The sequence below is a fragment of the Micrasema longulum genome, unplaced genomic scaffold (assembly GCF_059751315.1).
Source record: "Micrasema longulum isolate JH-2025_06_02 unplaced genomic scaffold, ASM5975131v1 h1tg000234l, whole genome shotgun sequence".
NCBI lineage: Eukaryota > Metazoa > Arthropoda > Insecta > Trichoptera > Brachycentridae > Micrasema > Micrasema longulum.
The window spans coordinates 371,788-394,344 of record NW_028277439.1 but is presented as its reverse complement, the minus strand read 5'-3'; the positions used below and the strand labels follow the sequence as shown (position 1 = coordinate 394,344).

The 22,557-nt window shown below is 31.8% G+C and overlaps 1 protein-coding gene across 3 annotated transcripts in view; it reads left to right on the top strand.

The window, feature by feature from the left end:
* Positions 1–20,593, top strand: part of LOC148283466 (uncharacterized) — a 38,083-nt gene extending 17,490 nt beyond the window's left edge. The window contains exons 10-11 of one of the 3 annotated variants that reach the window (XR_015825582.1): positions 10,586–10,678; positions 19,076–20,593. The gene's annotated coding sequence lies outside the window, so the exon portion shown is untranslated. Of the gene's footprint in view, positions 1–111; positions 4,389–10,585; positions 10,679–19,075 lie in introns of those variants that run through there. The other 2 variants (XM_088243799.1, XM_088243798.1) reach the window with 2 other exon arrangements.
* The last annotated feature ends 1,964 nt before the right edge of the window (positions 20,594–22,557 follow it).

Sequence of the window (22,557 nt, the reverse complement as noted above, 5' to 3'; positions counted from 1 at the left end):
TATAAATAATAATTGTGCGTTTAGATTTGCAAAATGCGATTTCATTATGAAAAAGTACATCTTATTTATCGTTTTTGCGCATTACCCATTTTGCTACTTTTTTCCAAACAGGTATATATCTACACAAGAAGAAGCCAGTTCAAATGATCTTCAGCCATCAACTGATTTCAAACATATTTTATAAGTTTATTTTAATAGATTAGCATATAAAACATTTGTAAAATATTTTTTTTGTATTCTTACTTGTTCAATGTTTTTAACTTATACCCTGAGTGGGTAATGGGCAATATAAGTAATTTGTATATGTATCAGCTATTCTCCTTTACCAGTTGATTACTTAACTGTGACAAATGTGGTCATTGACTGTGTTAGATTTGGAATAGAAATATCTACTTCTTCTCATGCCCCTCCTATCGGAGATTGGCGACCATCACTTGAAGCTCCTTTCGATTCTGGGCCATTCTGATGAGCATTGCTGCATCTGATATTCCAAACCACTGCGGGACAATTTATATATAAATGTATAATGTATTGCATAGTTTTAACACTGTAAAAATATGCAAAACCTGAATGTTGTTTGTTCATATATTATTTTTTGAAATGTCGTTTTACTGAATTTCAGAAAGAGATATTGACAAATTATAAAAAACATGAACGGAGTAGAGATGTCCACTAATGTATTTATGTTTTTAAATCAGTGTAAAAGTATAATTCCCTTATCCTCGCATAAATTTCCATAGGACACTGTATTAGTAATCTCGGCATTTTTGTTAATTTCTGTTCCATTTGTTATATTCACAAAGGCAAAATGATCAGTCTTACACTTAAGTGCCAGTCCAGGTATGCACTATGGAGTATTAAAGTGTATAAACACTTTTGTATTTTTGTATATATTTAACGGGTCGGAGGCTCAATTACATCCCAAAGCACCCAAGTTTGAGAAAAATCACATTGGTTTTGGCATTCTCTCCGGGAATCGAACTCGGAACCTTCTGTGCATGAGGCTTAGCCATCAAACCGTGGAAATTTTCATTTCAACCTTACCGGAAAGTAAACCGGTGACTTAATGTATGGTAGGCGAAAGGGCTACCACTAAACCACAAAAGCGAAGAATATAAAATTACAGTAAAACCGCGATATAACGAAACGCGATTTAGGGAAAAATGACATATATGGAAAAAAAAAAACAAAATTTATTCCCTAAAACCAATTTTTCATACAAAAATGCATTTATAAAACGAAATCCCGTTAATGTGTATAGCAAAATCATTTTTGTCCCGTACGAAAAAATGCCAATACATTTACGTAAATTTATAACGAAAAAAAAAATTTTTAAGATAAAAATATTTTTTCGCTCTTTCAAAGCTGCGGCGCCGCTGCATCTGCCGTATGCGAACGGTTTTATGGCCTTTTCGGTGGCGCGTGGCAGTCTGTCGGCACCCAGAACTGTCAAAGTGCGTGTCCAGTGTGTGTACATGTATGTAAGCGCATGTGTGAAGGAAAACCTCCGAACCTCTCCCAATTCTGTTTTTTGAAGCCGCCCAACATTTTTTTGCGACGGCGCGTAACAGTACATCCCTAGTATGTTTTTTTTTTGTTATATGTGGGAATTCGTTATCATGAATTTTTATTTTTTGGTCCCTTGGATTTCGTTATATCGCGGTTCTACTGTATAATTCAAACCATTTTTTTTTATTTATCAACTCGTGCATTCAATTGAACATTGTATTTTTTAATATGGTTGTCCATTCCACTACAGCCGACTAATCTAAGAATTGGTTGAATTATTACAAAATGTGCATTAAAATATTTATTATTTTACGAATGTACATTGATTGAGTACATTGATTCCAAATAGGCAGCAGATTTATAATTAATTTTCCTTTAAGTAAGATTGAGATAAACAATATTAATAATGTTGCAAATACCGTGCTTTAATGCAAACTTACTGTAAAAGAAAGGTGAAAAAACATTTTAATAATGCTTAACTGGATTTAATAAACTAAGAAAAAATGTGTAAATAAACACGCAAAAAGTTGTATTATTAAGTATTCTATGTGATTGAAATATTATGTATAAGACTGACTTGATTTAACTGTCCTTGAAAATCCCGATTGCAGTCCCCTACACACTGCATTGATTAAGGATAAAATTTATGATTTTGTCACAGTTTTCAAGTTTTTTTTAGCATACTTACATACTTTTTTCCCTTTATTTTTATATATATCATAAGGAAGTTTTTTTTTAAAACTAAAAACTACATATTTTAAATAATCATTGGCCTAAATGTCAAATGCTTTTCTTTTGAATAATTATGAAAGAAAAATATTTTTCATTTTAATTTTTTTTGTTAAATGCAGATCAATGAACAGCACTGATCAAGTACAGTAAATCAAAAGAGAAGTAAAAAAATGTTCGTATTGCTAGCATATAAAAAAAGTACAATCCGGATATCACCAAACTTCCTCATTGGGATTGTGAAATTTAAATTCGAATTAAAATTAGTTTTTTTTTTCTATAAACAAGATACATACATATTAATTTAATACCAAAAATGTATAATCTGCGCAACAACCAAGATGCAATATTGGTATATTTTTGTGAAGAGTTTAGTTCAATAAGCTAAATTCCAGTTAAATCCTTTAAATTATTTTCACATTTACTTACGAAAAGTGGGCCATTTTGAATGTTGAATCTTTTGTTTATCTATAACTCATTAGAATATTCTTGGAATGTTAAAACAGAAGAATCTACTCAATTATTGATTTAAAAAAATAAATTATGAATGACATATTATTTTTATTATGGATAACTTATATAGTGCCATTTTCATAATATACTACCTCAAGGGTACCTTAATTCACATAGTTGGATAGACCAATAACTGGTTTCATTGCTCTTGCGACATCATCAGACTGGTATGTTTTTAAAACCATAAAATTATTGAGGCCTTCTACCTAAACGCGATAATACACCTACAAAGTTTAAATTATAAATATAGGTATGGCTGTGAAATTAAAGTATTTTAGCAGGGGTGAGGGGGTATTTTATAAGTTGTTGAAGGTGTTTTTCTGAATGTACTTTTAGGAAATCATTATTTTAATATTAAATACAATAATTTCTGGGTTTTGTCAAACATTCCTAGATTTTTTATTTATTTAAATGAAACATAATTTTCCCTGAGTTTTAATTTTTTTTTAACCAGTCCGCTAAAAATAATTAATGGAAAATACATAATAAATATAAAAATGATAAACTCAACAACTCTGGATCATATCTCCTAACATGCTTGTACTGGCCATCATCCCACATTAGAAGATCGGAAGATCTTTTATAACTAGATTAACTGAACATATTAAATCCTGGAAGAACAAACATATCAAATCCTGGAAGAACAATAAAGATACTACTCATTTTGAAAATCATTTAATTGAAGCCAGCCATTTTTTTCTTCTTTTTCACACCCGCTCTTAAGTGGAGCATGTAGACATCACCAGAAACTTCCAGGAGACGCTATCGCTAGCCAGCACTCTACTTCTCCCACGTCTATCCTCCGTCCCTAAGTTCCGCTCAATAAAGTCAAAAAATCTTAAGTAAAAAAACTAGATAACCTCTTTCAAATATTTCTTTTCAAAAAAACTTATATCTCGTTTTTAAAAAAATCTTATAATAATATTTGACAAAGTGGCTACCAAACTTATGCCATATAATGTAAACAGTAAAGCCTATTCAGTCTTATTATGCAAACTTTTGGCTATAGGCACTTACGGTGATCTTCTGCGCTGGCTTAAAGCCTTTCACAAAGTTGACTATTCAATTTTAATATGCAATATTTTGACTATAGATATACACGGTGATTTTCTGCACTGGCTGATATAATATATTAGTAATCGATGTCAATCTGTATTTCTGTAGTAATTGGTGGATATAAATCGGACTGGGCACAAATTTTCTGGTTATTAAGTCTACTTGGTCCCCTATTATTTCTAATTTACATAAATGAGGTGCTGAGAGCCAGAGGAACATAAGCGACATTTAAACAGTTTTTGTCTAAATGGGTTCTAAATATTTATGACTTTGTGTTTTATATAAAATGGCCAAGACTACAGTTAATGTTGAGATATAAACGAGAGCGGCGAAACCAGTCATTGGTCTATCAAACCAAGCGGATTTTTCAATTTTGAATTTTTTTTATTTTATCAATTTATTAATTACAATGAGCTTTCACCAAGAAATTTCTATTTGATTTGAATGTGCTGTTAATCATCACACAAACTGCTTTTGAAATTATTTTTACACAATTAATTTAAGACACAATATTATGTTGAATGCTAATTCAAATAAATCTACCATTTTATTTTTAAGTCTCAGTTGTCAAAAATTAAAAATTTACTTAAATTCACCTTTAAAAAAAAAAAAAACTGTTTTTGTATCAAAAAGTTCTTAATAGATGCACTTAAAATTAAATATACTACATCCTTTCTATTTTTAATTAATTGAATTATGTAATTATGCAATATTTTTATAAAGGAAAAAACTGAAATAGATAATATTTTTCTTCTGTAGGAAATGGATGAATATTGTGATTAGTATTATTTCAACTTCTGATTTTTTACCAATATGTACATAAAAAATGTTTAGTTATAATGTATGTATTAAAAACTCTGTCACATATACAATGATCAGTATTTTTAGCTCGAAGTCTTATATGTTTATTGTGTGTATGAATATATTGATACCATTATTTTTTGGCCTTGTTTGTCTTTGCTACACAGTTTTTTGTTCTTTTTATTTAGTTTCTTGTACATATGTTTCTTCGTGTAACTGTTGTTATTGGCTTAGGCCGTATATATTATAAATAAATAAATATATGAGCTATGTCAATATTGATAACTTCATTGGAAGTAAAATTCAGTAGTTATTTATTTTATTTATTTATTTTTGCACCACAACAGGCCAGGAGGCCCAATCACAGTGGTGAATTACATCACAGAACACCCAGGCTTAAGAAAAATCACATTTAAATTTTTGTGTTCTCACCGGGAATCGAACCCGGAACCTTTCATGTATGAGTCAAGCGTCTTGACCCCTACACCACGGAGGCCGCTTACCAACACATACTAAAAATATTTCTGATTGGTCCAACAAGAAGTACAAAAATTAATAACGTATTTTCAGGCGTTGTCTAGTACGTGAAATAATTTGAGGAAATCTTCACTCTTCGAATGTATTTATTTTTTATTTACAACTTATAAGTACAAAACATTGTTTTAATATTGACATTTAAATGTACATTTTTGGACCAGATTCAACTTCTATGTGGTGCTGGCGGCCTAGGTGGACGCTAGTACAGCTCGGTTGTTAGAAAATGTGAAGGAGCCTTCACCTAGGTAATGTCGAGTATTTAAAGCGATAGATAATATTACAGAGTTGGTCTGAACATACCGCCCACCTGATTTACTGTCAATCTGATAATTTAAGATTTATTTTACTCAAGTGATCAATGAAATGTCTGAATGGTGACTATGACCACTTTCATCATAGGTTAGGTTAGGTTACTTAGGTAAAGGCACAACATAACTATTCATAATTATTATTTCTGATACATTTGACAGTATGATATCTTGCTTATAGCAATGTGACAGAGGTTTCAATACACGCTGTGCAAATAAGAAGCGGTTATCCCGAAACTGGTAGAAATAAGTGTAATTATTCATATAGTTGCATCAAACATAGTAATTTATTTTATTGTATGGCTTTTAAGAAGTCAGTGTTTTTTTTACTTTAAATATATTTTTGCATGAAATAGATATATATTTTTTATAGTTTCGTACACTCTGATTTTCTGTTATAATTTAAGGTCTCCGAAGATATTTAATGTTAATGGTAAATTATATGCTTGTATTTGTTGGGTCAGTTTTAATTTTAGAGTAATAACACGCCTATAGCTAATACAGTCACCCATATGGAGAAAAACCACTCTATGTAAACATAATAATATTAACCACAAAGTTAGCTACAGATTACAGCAATATAACGGGCCGTAGGTACTCGGGTCGAGAATTGCAAGCACAAACCGAAACAGTCGAACCAAAAATTCAGAACACTTTTGTTCTATGCAATAGAGCTAAAGGGCTTCTCTAGAGAATTATTACTCTGAGGTTTTTATAAATCAGTCAGTCAGTATTATAAGCAGCGTTGCAACTAGGGTCGTAAGCGCCCCTGGGCCGCGATTATAAACGGCTATCTTCATTGTTATATACTGAAACTTAATTTCACTTTGTAGATAAAATTAAAGATAAATTTTACCTTCCCATCATAATCGAGGCCCTGGCAAGATTTTAATTTTACGTCCCCCAAGACTTATTTTTTAGAAAGAGAAAGAGAAAAGAAGGCTGTGGGTTTGTAAAACGCGCCCCCCTGAGGAATGCGCTCCTGTCAGCCACCCGCCTGGCCAGCCCTTTGCTACGACGCTGATTTAAGTACTTATAGTGATCAAACCTAACCAATACTTGATGTAACAAATTTATGAAAATATTTTGTAAATGATCTTGACTAAATAATTATAAGTATATTTTATTTTAAAATAAGTTATTTTGTACTATACATAATATGCTTAGGAATCATTTATAAAAAAAACAGTATTACAATTAATATCCCACTAAATGTATTTGTGTATTATTTTCCAATCCTTATTTCAAATTAACATCACATAAAAAAAGTTATTCACTATCTGATATCAATGACAGTTTTATATAATTGAATATGTCTTACAGTTTATTGTGCTTTTGTATCAATACATAGGATAATTTGTTCTAGTTTGTTTAATTTTTTTAGCATTTTATAAGTGATACCCTTTGTGTTGATTTTCTTAGAAAATAATTAAAATATTTAATATTTTTTTACTTTGAGGCACTACCACGGAAACACAATGCGTAAAATAAATATGTAATTTTAATTTATATTTTGTATGATTACATTTCCAGATGTAATGAAAAAGACTTGACTTAACACAGGATATTCCTCACAAGTCGGGACTGAAAACAAAAAATGTTTTCTGAAATTGTATATATAAAGTGAAAACTGAAGAAAATGCAGGGCCAAAATTTAATTTGAATAATTGGATAAAAAGTCATTAATGACAGCAAAATACTATGTATAAAAAAAAGTTGATTTCAATTGGCAGATCGAGCTTTTGTCAGTGGCATATTCTTTTTTTACTAACAATGAGGAACTTCAGCCCTATGGGAAATTGGATACAAATATGTTTTCTTGCGTGCGGTAAAAATTAGAGCATTAAATTTTAAAGTTTCTTGAAAATTTATGGAATTTAAAAAAAAAAAACCAATCTACTTGAACGACGTCACTGGTTCATATGAATCATCCAATAATAAGAGAGCTGCGAAAAACATCCGGTTTGCTTACCGTAAATGGCCCAATTGGTAAAACTGACAGAGAATAAGCGGAAGAGAACCTCTGACATCACACACAAAGTTATTTAAGAAATATAAAACTTTAAAGAATCTTAGCGTTGATAATACGATATATAAAAATTGAAGAATATTTTTTTTGTCTCAGTTAAATGGTCTATTAACCAATAAAAAACCAATGAATTTCCTCATTCAATAATATAACTAGGAAATTTAGCAAAAAGGGTATTTTGATAATGCGTACATAAGTAAATAATATCTACCAAAAGGAGCAGATGTATACGAGTGAAGTCATACAGAAGTAAAATGGCCGATAGACAACTGGTGTTTTTGTTGTTCTTGGTAAGTACATATAAATGTGTAGTTTGTTTTGAAGCGTGAGTGATTTTGCTGAAGCGATATTATTTACTCTTTGTTATAAAGGCATTTGCGGAAGTCGAAAACAGGTTTTGATTTTGATTGTGCATCTGCAGTGTCAAGCAAAAGCTCGCTGAATGAGGAAAAACACTTTTTTTAAAGGTCAAAATAAAGCAGATAATCAGTTAGCTGCGTCATTGTGATTCAATAACATGAAACCAAGCACGGTGTGACGGTGTTCTCGTTATATTTTTAAGATCATTTCTTATCAAATGAAGAAGTATGAGCACTTCTACCTTTTTATAGATTTTAGTTACATGGGCAAAAGCATTTTGCTGCACATGAAATTGGCATCTTTGCCAAGGTATACTGGGAAAAACAGTGCTGCCTTAAGCCCTGCAAGTGCATCACCTGTAATCATCTCTAAACTCTCTTGCGAACAGGAATTTGAAAGTAATTTTTCCAAGGCGTGGTGCTGGAATAAGAGATAGTTTAGACTTTTACAACACTACCAAATGCGGTATGGATCAATTGCTTGGAATCACTCAGTAGAAACCATCAAAGATGTTTTATGTTCATTCTTGAAGCGCTTGATCTAGATGCTGAAGTTTATTCATTGAATCTTTTTAAAAGTAACTTATATTAACAATATTTTGAGTTTGTCCAAATTTTTGTAGACAAGAACTGGATTCAACTCCCTGGGAAGCTGTTAACATTAACATATTACAACAGAGATGAAGAACATTTAAGATACGGTAATATAGAAGTCTAGGCATCTACAGGGCTTATGACCTGCCATTGGCTGGTTTAAGTAGCCACTTTACACACTGTAACATTCACCATTCTGCCCATATTTGAACATCTATATTCCTTCAATTCTTTCATCTGTTGATGTTTGTGAAGTTAAAGAACTGAAACCTTTATTTATGAGGGGGAGGTTCATCTAATTTAATTATTTTAAATGTTAATGAATGTTACACAGTGTGTAAAGTGGCTACTTAAACCAGCCAATGACAGGTCATAAGCCTTGTAGATGCCTAGACTTCTATAATACCGTCTCTTAAATGTTCTTTATCTCTGTTGTAATATGTTAATGTAACTTATATTGTTTGTACGTTTTTTTTCCTTCCTACTTTGTGATATAGCTTATTTTTATCCAGGCGCATGTTGTAAATGTAGATAAAATATGTACATTGATTGCTCAAAATATGTATTTGCAAACTTTAATAAAATATTTATTGAATGAATAGAGAATTAAAAAAAATTACTCATTAATATGTTAATATTTACCATACTCAATCAGCGGTCAAAATTATGGAAAATGCGGTCATTCTGGTATGCGAATTATGCGGTCTTTGTAGTATTAAATACTATATTACATAACTGAAATTATTTGGTAATAAGTTGCTGTTTCTTCAGAAATTGAAGTTTTAATTTCATACTTCATAATGTATTAATTAAAGAAATTATTTCCCGCTTAAAAAAAAAAAAAAACCTTATCCTTAAAAACATAAAGTGCGTGATTTGTGGTATTTTTAATATATTATATTACTTTTTACATTAATTACTGACAGCTGAATAGGGGTAGGTGGTTATTGGTAGTTTTAGGTGTAGTTGTTGGGGGGTGGTCCAAAAATTCGCAGAATGGGGTTGGAACTAAAAGGCTTGCCAGGGGGGGGCTGGAGAGTATTAATATACATGAGTAAATAATGTGACTCGTCAATAAAACGAGGGTCATCCATAAAGTAAGGTTAGAACATTTATGTAGGATCGAAAAATGCTTACATTTAATTGAGTTCACAGGATAATTCACAATTATATTTAACTATTTTTCAAAGTAATCGCCGTTGAGATCGAGACATTTTGGTAGTCAGGGCACCAGTTTTTGTATGCCAGTGTCTTAGAAATTTGCTGCCAGCTGTTTCAGGTGTTTCTTCATTGCTTTTTTGACCTCCTGATCATTGGAAAAACGTTTCCCACCTAAAAACTCTTTAAGTTTAGTGAAATAGTGATAGTCTGAAGGCGCCAAGTTGGTTGAATAGGGGGGGTGGGTGCAATATCCCATCCAAACAATGTCAACATCTGTATAAATTGCGCGGTGTGAGGCCTGGCGTTCTCATGCAGGAGGCTTACTCCCCAGGTCAGCATTACCCTTCTGCGAGCTTCCGATGGATATTCTCGGCGGTATTATTCTGCAAAGTAAAAAACGTATGACTGCGCGGCTCTCACACGGACGAGAGGTGGCGGGAACGTGTGATGCGCTCTCCTTTGGAAAAATTAGCTGCAAATAAACAAAATAGCTGACAAACACGCGCAACCCCCCTTGGCAGAATGTAATTGAAGACGTCTTGGACGTTTTTTGGGGCTACTTCATAAATCTTTATTGAAAAAGTTAAAAAACTTGTATTTGAGGATGCCTATTGAAGGAAAAGCAGCTAGCAGAAATGATAGGAGTATCATCTGCATTTATTTTGAGAATCCTACATCATCTTGGTATGTCAAAGGTCAGTCCAAGATGGGTGCCGAGAATGCTTATGCCGATTTAAAAGTGATAGGGCGTCGAGGGTCTCTTGACTTTTTAGGCCTCTATAGAGACAATAATCTTCTAACCCCCGTTCCCCTTCGTTCTGCAAATTTTCGGACCACTCCTCATAGTGGAAATATTTCATTGCTGCAACAAAAAAAACTAGTTCGCTTTGTGGGTTTTTCGATTTTTAGTACAGATTTTTTATTCAATAAAACTTATCAACATGGATGGTACTTTTTCTAATTATTTTTTTATTTTTAAAAATTTGCAGAATCTGCTTCACTCTACTGATCATAATCTCCGATCAAACTCCACCTTAAAGAAACAAATCATCAACATCATCATATTATTCGCACCTGATTGTGTATGTATATTTCGCTATGTGCAAGAATGTAGTATAGGCATTATGGTGGATCGATCTTGTATGGAGAAGAAAAAATAAATAATTATCCAAATGACCCTATGTGAAAAAAATGTTCCATAGTATGAAAAATAAGGGAAAAATCAAACGAAAAATATTTTTTAAGGGTATGGTTTGCTGCAAGGGGGTTGAAGTTTAGATTTTTTTAAAAAAAAAGCCATATTTTGATAAGATGATTTTGGATACCAAATGACTTGTTTTTCTGCAATTTAAATATGCATAAATTATTATCATTTATTAAATAATATATTACGATGGCTTTGATAACTAATCCCTTCCCTGCACCCTCTCAAATCAGTTCATAAAACTGCATCAAACTGAGCAAGCGGCCGTCAGAATTTCATGCGCGACTACTGTTCCCACTAAATAAATTATAATTATACTGTGTGGATTGTATGAGTTTATGTACTTGAACTAGTTTTGCATTATAACAATATTAAGAAAATAAATGATTTTCCCTATTTTCGGGTCTGATGATATGCCTTATATGCGTAATATTTTTAAAAAGCAGAAGTAAAATGAAAACTAAAAACACATAAGTCTGGTAAAAAAAACTTGAATCCAAGTATCCATAAATGTCGTAAGAGTTAGAAAAATTGGAAAACACATAATAAGGTTTGATATTGATCTTACAAAGCTGGTTGCGATAAGATTCAATGGAACAATAATTTGTGTGCCAGTTACATGCCAATAAGCTTCACATTGTCATATTTTTACAAATTTATAAGGAACTACAATTTGGCTCAGAAGCTTCACGGGAGAAATTGGAATATTGTTAGACGGTGAGAAGCTGCCTATAGTTTTATTTACCTCAATAGAATGCAAGCTACCTGAAGTCACTAATAAGAAAAACTTAAACACTGATCAGCTATACTTAATGGATATTGTGAAGCTATCAACTTTGGATATTGCAATTCAAGTCAGTCGAAGAGAACCCCTAGAAAAATTTGGTACTTGAGGTGGCCATGATTCATAAGCTGTATGCATCCTGCAATAATTGATCTGATACTTAAAATATAAAAATAAAACCATCTAACATTTATATAAGTAGCATTTGTATAAGTCAATTGCATTATCTCGTTATTTGTCCAGTGAAATGAAATGAGTGAAAATGAAAATTATGACCCAGTTATTGAAAAAAAGACTGACTTTGTTTTTTGAGAATGTTCTTTTATCAGTGCTAACTGACGAGAGAAGACACACAAGAAAAAATGGTTTTCAGGAGAATTCCGAGAGCCGGCAAAAAAAATTACTTCAATTACAACAAGTACCTGAATATATAATTACCAGAATGTGGTATTTTTACAACAGATTATGTGGATTGAGTGAGATAATCTGACAGAGCCTCGAATGACGTTCATATAAGATGATTTAAGAAGCAATAGGAGACACACCAATTATTCACGAGGCCATACTACCTTCTATCAAGGGGTTTTCCTGTCACATTCAAGCTATACGAATTGTAAAAATAGTTAAGAAAGCATCAGTTTCTGTCTGCAGAAACCAAAAAAGAAACAGGTTTATCAAAAAACCGCAAAAATCAGGAAAATTATTGCCAGCCAACAATAGTAATAACCGTCAACTGTAATTTTGATGTTTTTTTTAGCATAAAAATAATAGTATTCTGAAACTGCTCAATACGTATAATTTTTTTTTTTTATATCCATTTTGCTTATGTTTTGTCTTTGTAATAAATAGTAAAAAAGTTATATATATTTGCTACCTAAAAAAAACAGATATTATGACTACCATGAAAATGCTAAAATATCTAAACTTCAAGTCTCGCGGCAAATATTATCGTAAAAATATATTTTTTTGTTTATTTTTCCCTTAAACTGTAGGCCATAGAACATCTTTTCCGCATAGGGCCGTTTTGAATTTCTGAAACATAAGAAATCGAACCACCTTAATGGACATGCATATTATATGTAGGTACAGAGAATTAGGTAGCACATAATCGGTGTACCATTTCCAAGGTGTATTATTCCCGGGTCCGAAAATATCAACTCAAAAAGGGATATACTGAAATAAAAATGCTGCCATACTGCTGTGTGCTTGGAGTTACCTGATATGTACAGGATAATGAAACACATGCGGTTATAGAATTATACAAATATTAATCTGTGTATCTATTTATCTACCAATACATTCTTAAGAATGAGTACATTTCAAAATGCTTTTTAACTTTTTCAATCCAAGGTTTTTATATAGATGTTTTTTAAAGACAATGATTTTAAAAATGTAAATAAAATCACTTTGTTTTTTTAACCACTTATTTTATATTTTATTACCGACTAGTTTCTAAAATTTAGTCATTACTTTGATTAGGAAACTTTTAGATTCGAAACCGGTCAGTATTAAAACATAAAATAAGTTATTTTGTTTTAATTTTAAGAATAATCACAAAGTTGGTGCTTCAAATATAAATTTTATGCAATGATTTTTACCTACACATCCGCTTTTTAGATAATAAAACTTTATTTCAATTTACAATATTAAATTTATAGAATGTCCGAGTTTCACCTTAGTGTATATGCACCATGTTTCTTTTGTTACCGTATGTCTGAAATGTAAATTAGTTTCATCTGATGTATCCGAGTATCTGACATTCTATCAAATATAAAATGCCTTTCTGAAGTTTCCTTTTACACAAATAATGCAGCAATCACCTGAATATCTTCTTTGTAACCAGTGACTTATATATGACTGCTTTTAACGCTAGTGAAATATTTATAAAATTAATTTACATTTTTATGTTTGCATTTAGGAACAAAATTTTTGAAAAATAAATTATTCATCATCATCCATTAAGGGTCCCGGCCATCTCCAGAGAATGTCTTCAATCATCCTTGTTCAAAATTGACTGATCGATTTATTCACACAATTTATTCCTAATTACCTAAAGTTTCAAAATTGATTACTCAGTCTTGGTGAACAAAAACTTATCAAATGTTCGTTACCCTATTTTATTATATAAGTTTATTAAGATACCTACAGACATACTTGACACTTGACGATCGCCAAGCTGTGATAAATGAACGTAGTTATGCAGAAAGTACCCAGTCCACAATTTTGAAAAAATAAGAAATTGGTGTTATCGGGTGCAGTAAGGTCAATTCTATGTTCTGCTAAAAACAGCCAGGCCACTTTCGTATAAAAAACTGTATTGATCACCTTCTAAAAATAGTGTCGATCTCAAAAATGGCATTTCTCAATTTGTATTAAATATGTTCACACTTCTGTTTTAAATTTTGGTACTCCGGTTTTGTATTTATTTTTTATCTTATAATTGCGATTCCCCGCACTCCCCTCAGTCGCTGTTTATTCACTGTTGCCCTCCTGTGCCCTGACCCCAAGGTGATGGATCGGTGGTGGAGTAGTGGATTTGGAATGAAAGAGGAGGGATGTGTTCTGGATGTACCTTGTCCAGGTGCGGGGGCTCCTGTCATTGTTTCTGTAGATTACTACAGAGGGAATGACAGGTCCAAATGCCAGAATTTTAGGGGAGGGGGTACAATGGGGCAATGGGCAGCAGCGATTTAGAAAATTGCAATATGTTTGGAAATCCGGCTGACGCCCGGCGCTGTGTCGGGTCCGGGCTGCACAGTGTGAAATTTGCTACCGGCCACAATCCTGTTCAGCAGCAGGCAGGTTGCGGAATAAATGCTACGGCTGCAAGGATAACTGAAAATGATATTAACCGTTTGTCACCCCATAATAACATTAAGATAGCTACTTGGAATGTTCGTGGTCTAATACAACCAGGAAAACTTGAAGTAATAGAAGCAGAGATGTAAGATAGACATATTGGGTATGAGTGAGACACATTAGAGAGGTAGCGGACATTTTGTATCACCAAACAATAATTGTGTATTCAATAAGTGGGTTTTATCGTATCCAAAAAACCGTAAATGATCGCATAGTCAAAATTAAACTGCAAGCTCACCCAGACCCCCTTAACATTATACAAATATATGCCCTAACATCAGCAGCATCTGAGGACATTGAAAATTTTTACAGGCAACTGGAAACCATTTTAACGACAATACCAACAAAAGAAATAACAGTACTGCAGGGTGACATGAATGCAAAAATAGGTAAAAAGAACGACTGTGATTTTGTAGCAGGTAAATTTGGACTTGGAACCAGGAATGCCAGAGGTGAGCGTTTTGTCCAATTTTGCACAGAAAATCAATACTTAATTATGAACACGTTTTTCAAGCAACATCCAAGACGTTTATACACCTGGATATCACCTGGTGATAGGCATCGAAACCAAATTGACTATATCACCATAAATCAAAGATGGCGATCAAATATCACTAGTGTAAAAACATTGCCGACTGCGGTACATTGCAGACTGCGGTAGTGACCATCAACTGTTGGTAGCTAACTTCAAAATCAGATTGAAGTCGGTAAAGAAAGTAGAGATTAAGAGAATACCTAAATTAGATAACCAGGCACTAAAAGTTTTTGAAAGAGGAATATGCGCAAAACTCAATACATTTGAAAATGATCCTTTTGAATCCGCTAATGCCACATGGACGAAACTCAAAACCACAATCTTAACAACAGCCAATGATGATATATCGAATGATACACTCAGAAGAAATAAGGTGTGGATGAGCGACGAGACTTGGGCACTAGTAAAACAACGGAGAATCCTGAAAGTGAATGGTATAGCCAGCAACAGACAGCAATATAGCGCATTACACCGTCAAGTGCAAAAAGCATGTAGACGTGATAAAGATGCATACATTAATGATGTTTGTAAAGATATAGAACAGCTGGCTCATACTGCACATACTAAATACATGTTTCTGAAAATTAAGATCCTTACGAGTAACTTTAAGCCTAAAACATGGATAATTGAAAATGAAAGAGGCAAACTTTTGACTGAACAGGATAAAATACTCGAGAAATGGAACAATTACTGTCGTGGATTATACTCTGACAATTCTATTGAAACTGGTAATGAAATTGACATTGGATTGGACGATGAGAGGGAACCAGATATATTGCTGGAGGAAATAAAACATGCCAGTTCCAAAATGAAAAATAAAGCAGTAGGTAATGATGGCATCTCCGCTGAACTCATTAAACATCTAGGGTATGAAAGAGTTCGGATGTTCCACAATATATGTCTGAAAGTGTGGAGAACAGGTCAATGGCCCGATGATTGGACAGAGTCAATTTTAATACCGCTTCATAAAAAAGGATCAACCCGTAAATGTGAGAATTATCGAACAATCTCCCTTATGTCGCATGCCAGCAAAATTTCTTCTTTTCATTATAAATAAACGTTTAGAGAATTATATTAATTGTCAAATTCCCTGCTAGCAAGCAGGTTTTGTGGCAGGGAGGGGTACATGGGAGCAGATCCTAAACATTCGTCAGCTGATTGAGAAGTGCCGTGAGTTCAATGAGCCAATGTTACTGTGTTTTATTGACTACACAAGGGCCTCTGACTGTGTATGTTGGCAATGTATGTTTGAGATCATGCTAGAGATGGGTGTGCCACAGCATCTCACATTACTGGTGAAAAATTTATACGTGGATGGGTCAGCAAGAGTAAGGATGGAGAATGCACTGTCAGCTCCATTTAAAGCAGAAAGAGGTGTGCGTCAAGGTTGCATCTTGTCGCCGAAACTTTTCAACCTTTATGGTGAATATATCATGAGAAGAGCGCTGGATGGGTGGAATGGTGGTGTCAAAGTGGGAGGTCAACAAATATCAAATTTGAGATATGCAGACGACACGACACTGATTGCCAAAGATGTAACCGAGCTAGCAGAAGCCTTCAGACGGATAGAGCTAGAGAGTGAGGCTCTGGATCTTAAAATAAATAAAAGTAAGACAAAGCTAATGATTGTAGACAGAACTGGCAGTCTCCTAAGGACAAGACAGATGCAAGACCTTGAACTGATAGATGACTTTGTGTACCTCGGCTCGCTTATCTCCAACAACGGCAGTTGAAGACCTGAGATTGGTCGCAGGATTCAAATGGCCAAAGAAGCAATGAACCGTTTGGAGAAGATTTGGCGAGATCGAGGTATATCAATAAACACAAAAAAGCGGTTGATGGAAGCCCTGGTATTCTCAGTTTTTCTATATGGGGCTGAAACGTGGACAATGCGTGCCTACGAGAGGAAGAGGATTGATGCATTAGAGATGTGGTGTTGGAGAAGGCTGATGCGAGTGCCTCGGACAGCCAGAAGGACGAATGCATCGATACTGGAAGAGCTCCATATTACAACTCGTCTATCAGTGGTGTGTTTGAGAAGGATACTGTCTTTCTTTGGACATATTGCTAGACGTGAGCCAGACAATTTAGAAAAGGCAATAATGTCTGGCCGAGTTGAAGGTACGAGAAGCCGGGGTAGAATCCCATATAGATGGTCTGACCAAATAAAGGTGGGGTGGGGCTAAAATTTGATGAGTCAGTACGTCGGGCTGAGGACAGACTGGAGTGGAACAGACTAATTAGAAGTGTTCATGGTGATCACGATCCTCAGCATTGAGGGACCGACTTGGAAGAAGAAGAATTGCGATATCATTTATTTATTTTTTTGCTTTTTTTAACATTTTTCTAAATATTATTTGAAAACATAAATTATATGTACTTTTTTTTCGCTCCTTATATTTATGTTAGTAGTAATTATTATTATATACAACTATGTAGTGTTATCATATGTTTTAATGTATAGGATCTTTACCGACAAGCCATATTAATTGGCTTGGTGAGTCCTGTAAAAAAAAAAATTTAAAAAATGTTTTAAAAAATAATAAAAATGTAATATTGTATGTAAATAATAAATTAAAAAATAATAAAAAAAGTATAAAACACTCGCAGCTCTAGAAAAATCTTACGGTACTATAAAACTCCCACTATAACTGGTCAAATTCGTAATTAGATACTTGTTTGAAATATAAAAAATCTAATGTATTAATTGTTCATCATTTTCAAAGTCAAAAACATTCCAACTGTTGTGTAGATTTGAGTATTCACTCTTTTCTCAAACGCGCTATTATCTCAGTTTCACTTTTCTATGGATGGCTGCTTTCTGCATAACTACGTTCAAATGTTGATTTGATAATAGGGAAATATCACGCACTACGAATACCGATAAAAATATATGAAATGGATTTAGAATAATTAATTGTATTTTCAAAATCAATATGGATATTGTGGAGAAATGTTTTACTACATAAATTTGAAAAATAACTTTTTTTTAAAAATATGTCTCTAGAAAAACGCAATATGTTTGGCCTTTAACAGTTGTGACATGAAGATTCGTGACAACGTTCTAAACGAATACGAATGGGCAGGAACAAATAAACATGAATTGTGAGGGGGTGTGGACAATGGAATGACGGTTTTTGCGGGAATTCAATATTACAAATTTAAAAATATTTTTTATGCCACTAATAATGAGCAAAAAAATGATTTTTTTACTGGACAGGATTTCATAGACCTTTATTACTTTTAAATGTAAAAAAAAAACTGATATTTCTCTATTGTCAAATGTTGCAAGTTGCTACCCCGAATATGCTCAATTTTTGACAATCATCATTTGTCGCAGACGTGTATCTACCAGATATGTTTGACATTGGATGAATGCCACATTGTGTTAGTAAATATTAAATGTCTTTGTAGTCCCCTTTAACATGTCAAACTTCCCTTAAAAAATCCACAGATCTTATTAAGCCACTGCATACATATATTTGTAGCCATTTCTGTCCTAAGATTTAAAGTAATAATTTGAAAACACAACTATTTTCTCAAAAATTTTAATTGGAAGATTTATGAGATAAAATCATGTTATATTTTAAGTTTTATAAATACTATCCCATGACAATTTATTATGCCCACCCTCTAAAAACTGTATGAAAGTATATTCCTTCATAATTTTTCTGCTTAAAAGTTATTGTTCTTTTAAAATGGGCAAAAAAAAACTTTTTACTTTGAATACAATTAAATAAAAATAATAATAACAAAATTTTATAAAAAAAAAAAATATAATAATCAAAAAGATATATATTACTTGTTCTCTTTTTGGCACTCTCAAAATACAATGTTTAGCCATTTATTTAATTATGCTCTTACGATTCCAGTGGTAAATGATTTTTTCTATCAATGTCACTGTATTTGTGATATTTTCCTTACCCTTTTTAGCAACTCCGGAACATTCTCCGTCAAGTTTCCAGGCCAGTCCAACAATGGAATATTCTGCTCCATCAGAATTTTTCAACTGATTTGCCCACATGGCATAGTGCCCTGTCTTGCATAAAGGCTTTATTGTCATCTGGACAAAATCATCATTACAATTTTTTTTCCAGGACATTTTTTATTGCACCTGATTCATCATTCCTTCAGCAATGTACAGTTGTCCCGTCCCTCTCCTACATATCACTGATGTTGGATGTCAAACCGTCTGAACGATGCAGCTCGATAAATATATTTCTCCAACTTTTCTCTTTACATATTGAGCTTGTCGGTTTGCCGAGACTTGTTAGTAACCTTTTACCCTGCGGCGTTAAAATGTTTTTTTTACCACATTTCCTAACCATTTAAGTACTCCATATCTGTCATAATTTTCCGTGTTTTGGACAGATACTCGAAACTAGTATAAGTGAGCAGCATTCGAATTTCAGTTATTTTTTTAAGTGAAAAATATTTTTTCTTGCCCATGTTTAAAAACAGGGAACATTTTTTAGTGCTATAGTGATATATTTGTTGAAATGTACATACAATAAAATATCCTATAAAATATAAATATTTTGATTTTTATGCGTGTATTTATAAACTGATTTGACATTATAAACTTCTTATAAAGATAACATTAAAAAATATAAAATCTTTGGAGTAAAAAAATAAAATATTAATAACAAGAGGGCATCCTACAAAATGCATGCTGGGAAAGACAGTGTTGCCAAAAGCATAAAAATACATCGAATATATCGTTAACAAACTGTATTTTACACCTCGAAATAAATAAATTACAATAATTTTATAATTTTATACATCGAAGTTAGAAAAAAAGGATTATGTTTTAATATTGTCATTTTTATAAGGTGGCCATAACAAATAATCATACGACTGTACATACTTACCTAATAATTTTCTCAGCCAATTCCCTCTAGTAATTTAAGAGAATGCCACTACATATTTAAACTGTATTTTTTTTCTGTAATGAATTTTCCCTTCTGAATGAGAAGTTTTTAAAAAACTAATAAAATTCAACTTTCTTGTCTTAAATATGCATAACTTATAGATACATGAATGTACCATGATAACACCAAAAATACCCTTTTAAAATGACTGTTTGTAAATATTTTATTGTAAATAAATAATTTCATCATCCTCACCAAAAATGATGCATAAGGTGCATTATTTATAGGAATATGATGCACTTTAGAAGCTCGGCGGCTATTTTATTAGCCTATCATGTTGTGATATTTGAATTTAAATAATAGTAATGAGTATTGCAATTTTTTATTTGAATACATGAAGTAACTTTATATAAATAGTTTTTTTGCTTCACAAAATTTTATTTCTTAAATGAAATAATATTGAAATTATTTTATCATCATCATTATTTTTCACATCTTAAAGTGCATAGGGCGCTGCATTGGTACACCAACTGCAGTGAATATTGATCATTTTTGTTATATGAAAGTAAGATAATGCAAGATAACGCTCCAATTATATTGTATTATATAATATTTTTATTTTATATCTCCCCTTTCCTCTAAAATCCTTATAATATGAAGTACCTACACATTGATTAAGCCATTTAATGAACCAATGTTTAAGTTTTTTAACTCGTATAATAACTTTGTGAATATATTTAATGTCGACTGATTTATACTAAATAAATATTTTTTGTAAAATCAAGTTGTTTTATTGTATGCATTTAAGAAATTAGGGTATTATTAGCAAACACCGCTCGTTCCCAAAAACAAAAGGCAAAATGCAGTAAATGTTTTTTCCATATTTATTCATATATGAATAGAAATTTAATGATTTCTGCATAAATAATAAATTGATTAACATTTTATGTTTGGATCGAGCCGATTTTGAAGGTGACAGATAAAACGATCCTTTTGCAACTAAACAGATTAAGCCGCCTTTAAGTATGTAACCAAATGACATACCATTGAAATGTTAAAGGCAATGTCTGGATGGAAGTTACGACCGGGTAATTTTGTTTTGGTTGACATTTTATAATATGGTTGCAAAAAATAAATATCGTAATAAGTAATTGTTGTAATTGATCATGTTAAGTCAAATATTGGGGACATATTGTAAAAATGTGTACTTTAGTAAAAGTATAATATTTCGTAGTTAATAGTAAAGCTGATTTACTATGTTGAGTGTAAATGAATGTTGGAAAAGGAAAGAAAAAAATACAAATATGATTACAAAAAATACTATTAAATCACTAATTTCTTCAATTTTCGAAAAGTTGGATGAAAGCCTAGATTTTTATAATTACCATTTACCATATGCCTTTGACGTATCCGCGGAGTACAATATTTTAATAAAAAAATATCTTGTACAGTTTTTTTTCACAGTAAAAAATAATCAATTTCATTATTATTATTTATTTTTTATTTATTTAATTTAACAATACACCCAAGGGGCATTTACAAAAATAATAAAATTATGTATAAACATAGTGAGTAATAATTTTTAAAATAAACAATAGGTTTTTTTTATTTGACAGAAAAAGCATGCTGCAATGCAAAATCAATAGTGAAAAAGAGAAAAATATAGATATACGAAAAATGTTATAATTGAAAAATTGTAAATAACTTGTAAAAAGTTTTAAAAACAAATCAAAAAAATGTTTTAGCAAATTAATACTAAAAATAAATAATAAAAGTTAGTTTACAGTAAGTATATTGATTTAATAATATATAACATATGGTACACAACTAAAAATATTTGAAAAATTTATTTCAGAAAGAGATAAGATAATAATAATACACGGCAAAAAAGGAGAACGAATTGCATCAAAAAGAAAGTTATATTACGACTTTAATAATTAGTTTTAAACAATGCATTTAAGAATGTTTTATAATTTATAATTGTTGTATTAAAAATGTCACAAGTAAATTTGTTGGCTAAGGAATGTAAGCGCGGAATCAGAGAGTGTCATATGTAGTTGTAAACAACTCAATACATCTAGTAACTCGATTCGGTATTTTGAAGTTAATAAGATTCAGGAGTTCACAACAATCGAGCTCCAAATTGAAAATTTGAAATAAAAAAGGTCATTTATTTTTCTACGATCTTCTAATAAAGTAAAATTTAAAGTGTAATAGACATGTGTAATTTATGTTATCTAAGGAATATTTCATTTAAAATTTACGAATCTCAAATACTGATGTGTAATTTATACTGAGGAGACCACACTGTGGAATTATATTCTAATTGACTACGAACTAGTGCTACATACAAAATATTTATTACTTTAAGCGAATTAAAGTCTTTGAGAGTGCGAAGCAGGAAACCTAATGTTTTCATGCTTTTGTTTGTTATGTTGTTAACACACTTCGGTCGGGAAAGGTATTGCGCCTGCGGTAAATAAAGGTCCTGTGCAAATTTCTTTAATTTATTTGAAATCGCTATATCATCAAAAATAATAAAAATAGTTCAATAAAAATTTCTACATACTAACTCGGCATATCCAAGATATAAAATTACACACCAAAACCAAATATTATTTGTAATTCAACATCATTATGGTACAATTTTTTAAGTAAAACTCGATTTTTATTTTATAACATTAATTATTTTCTATTTTATTTTATGT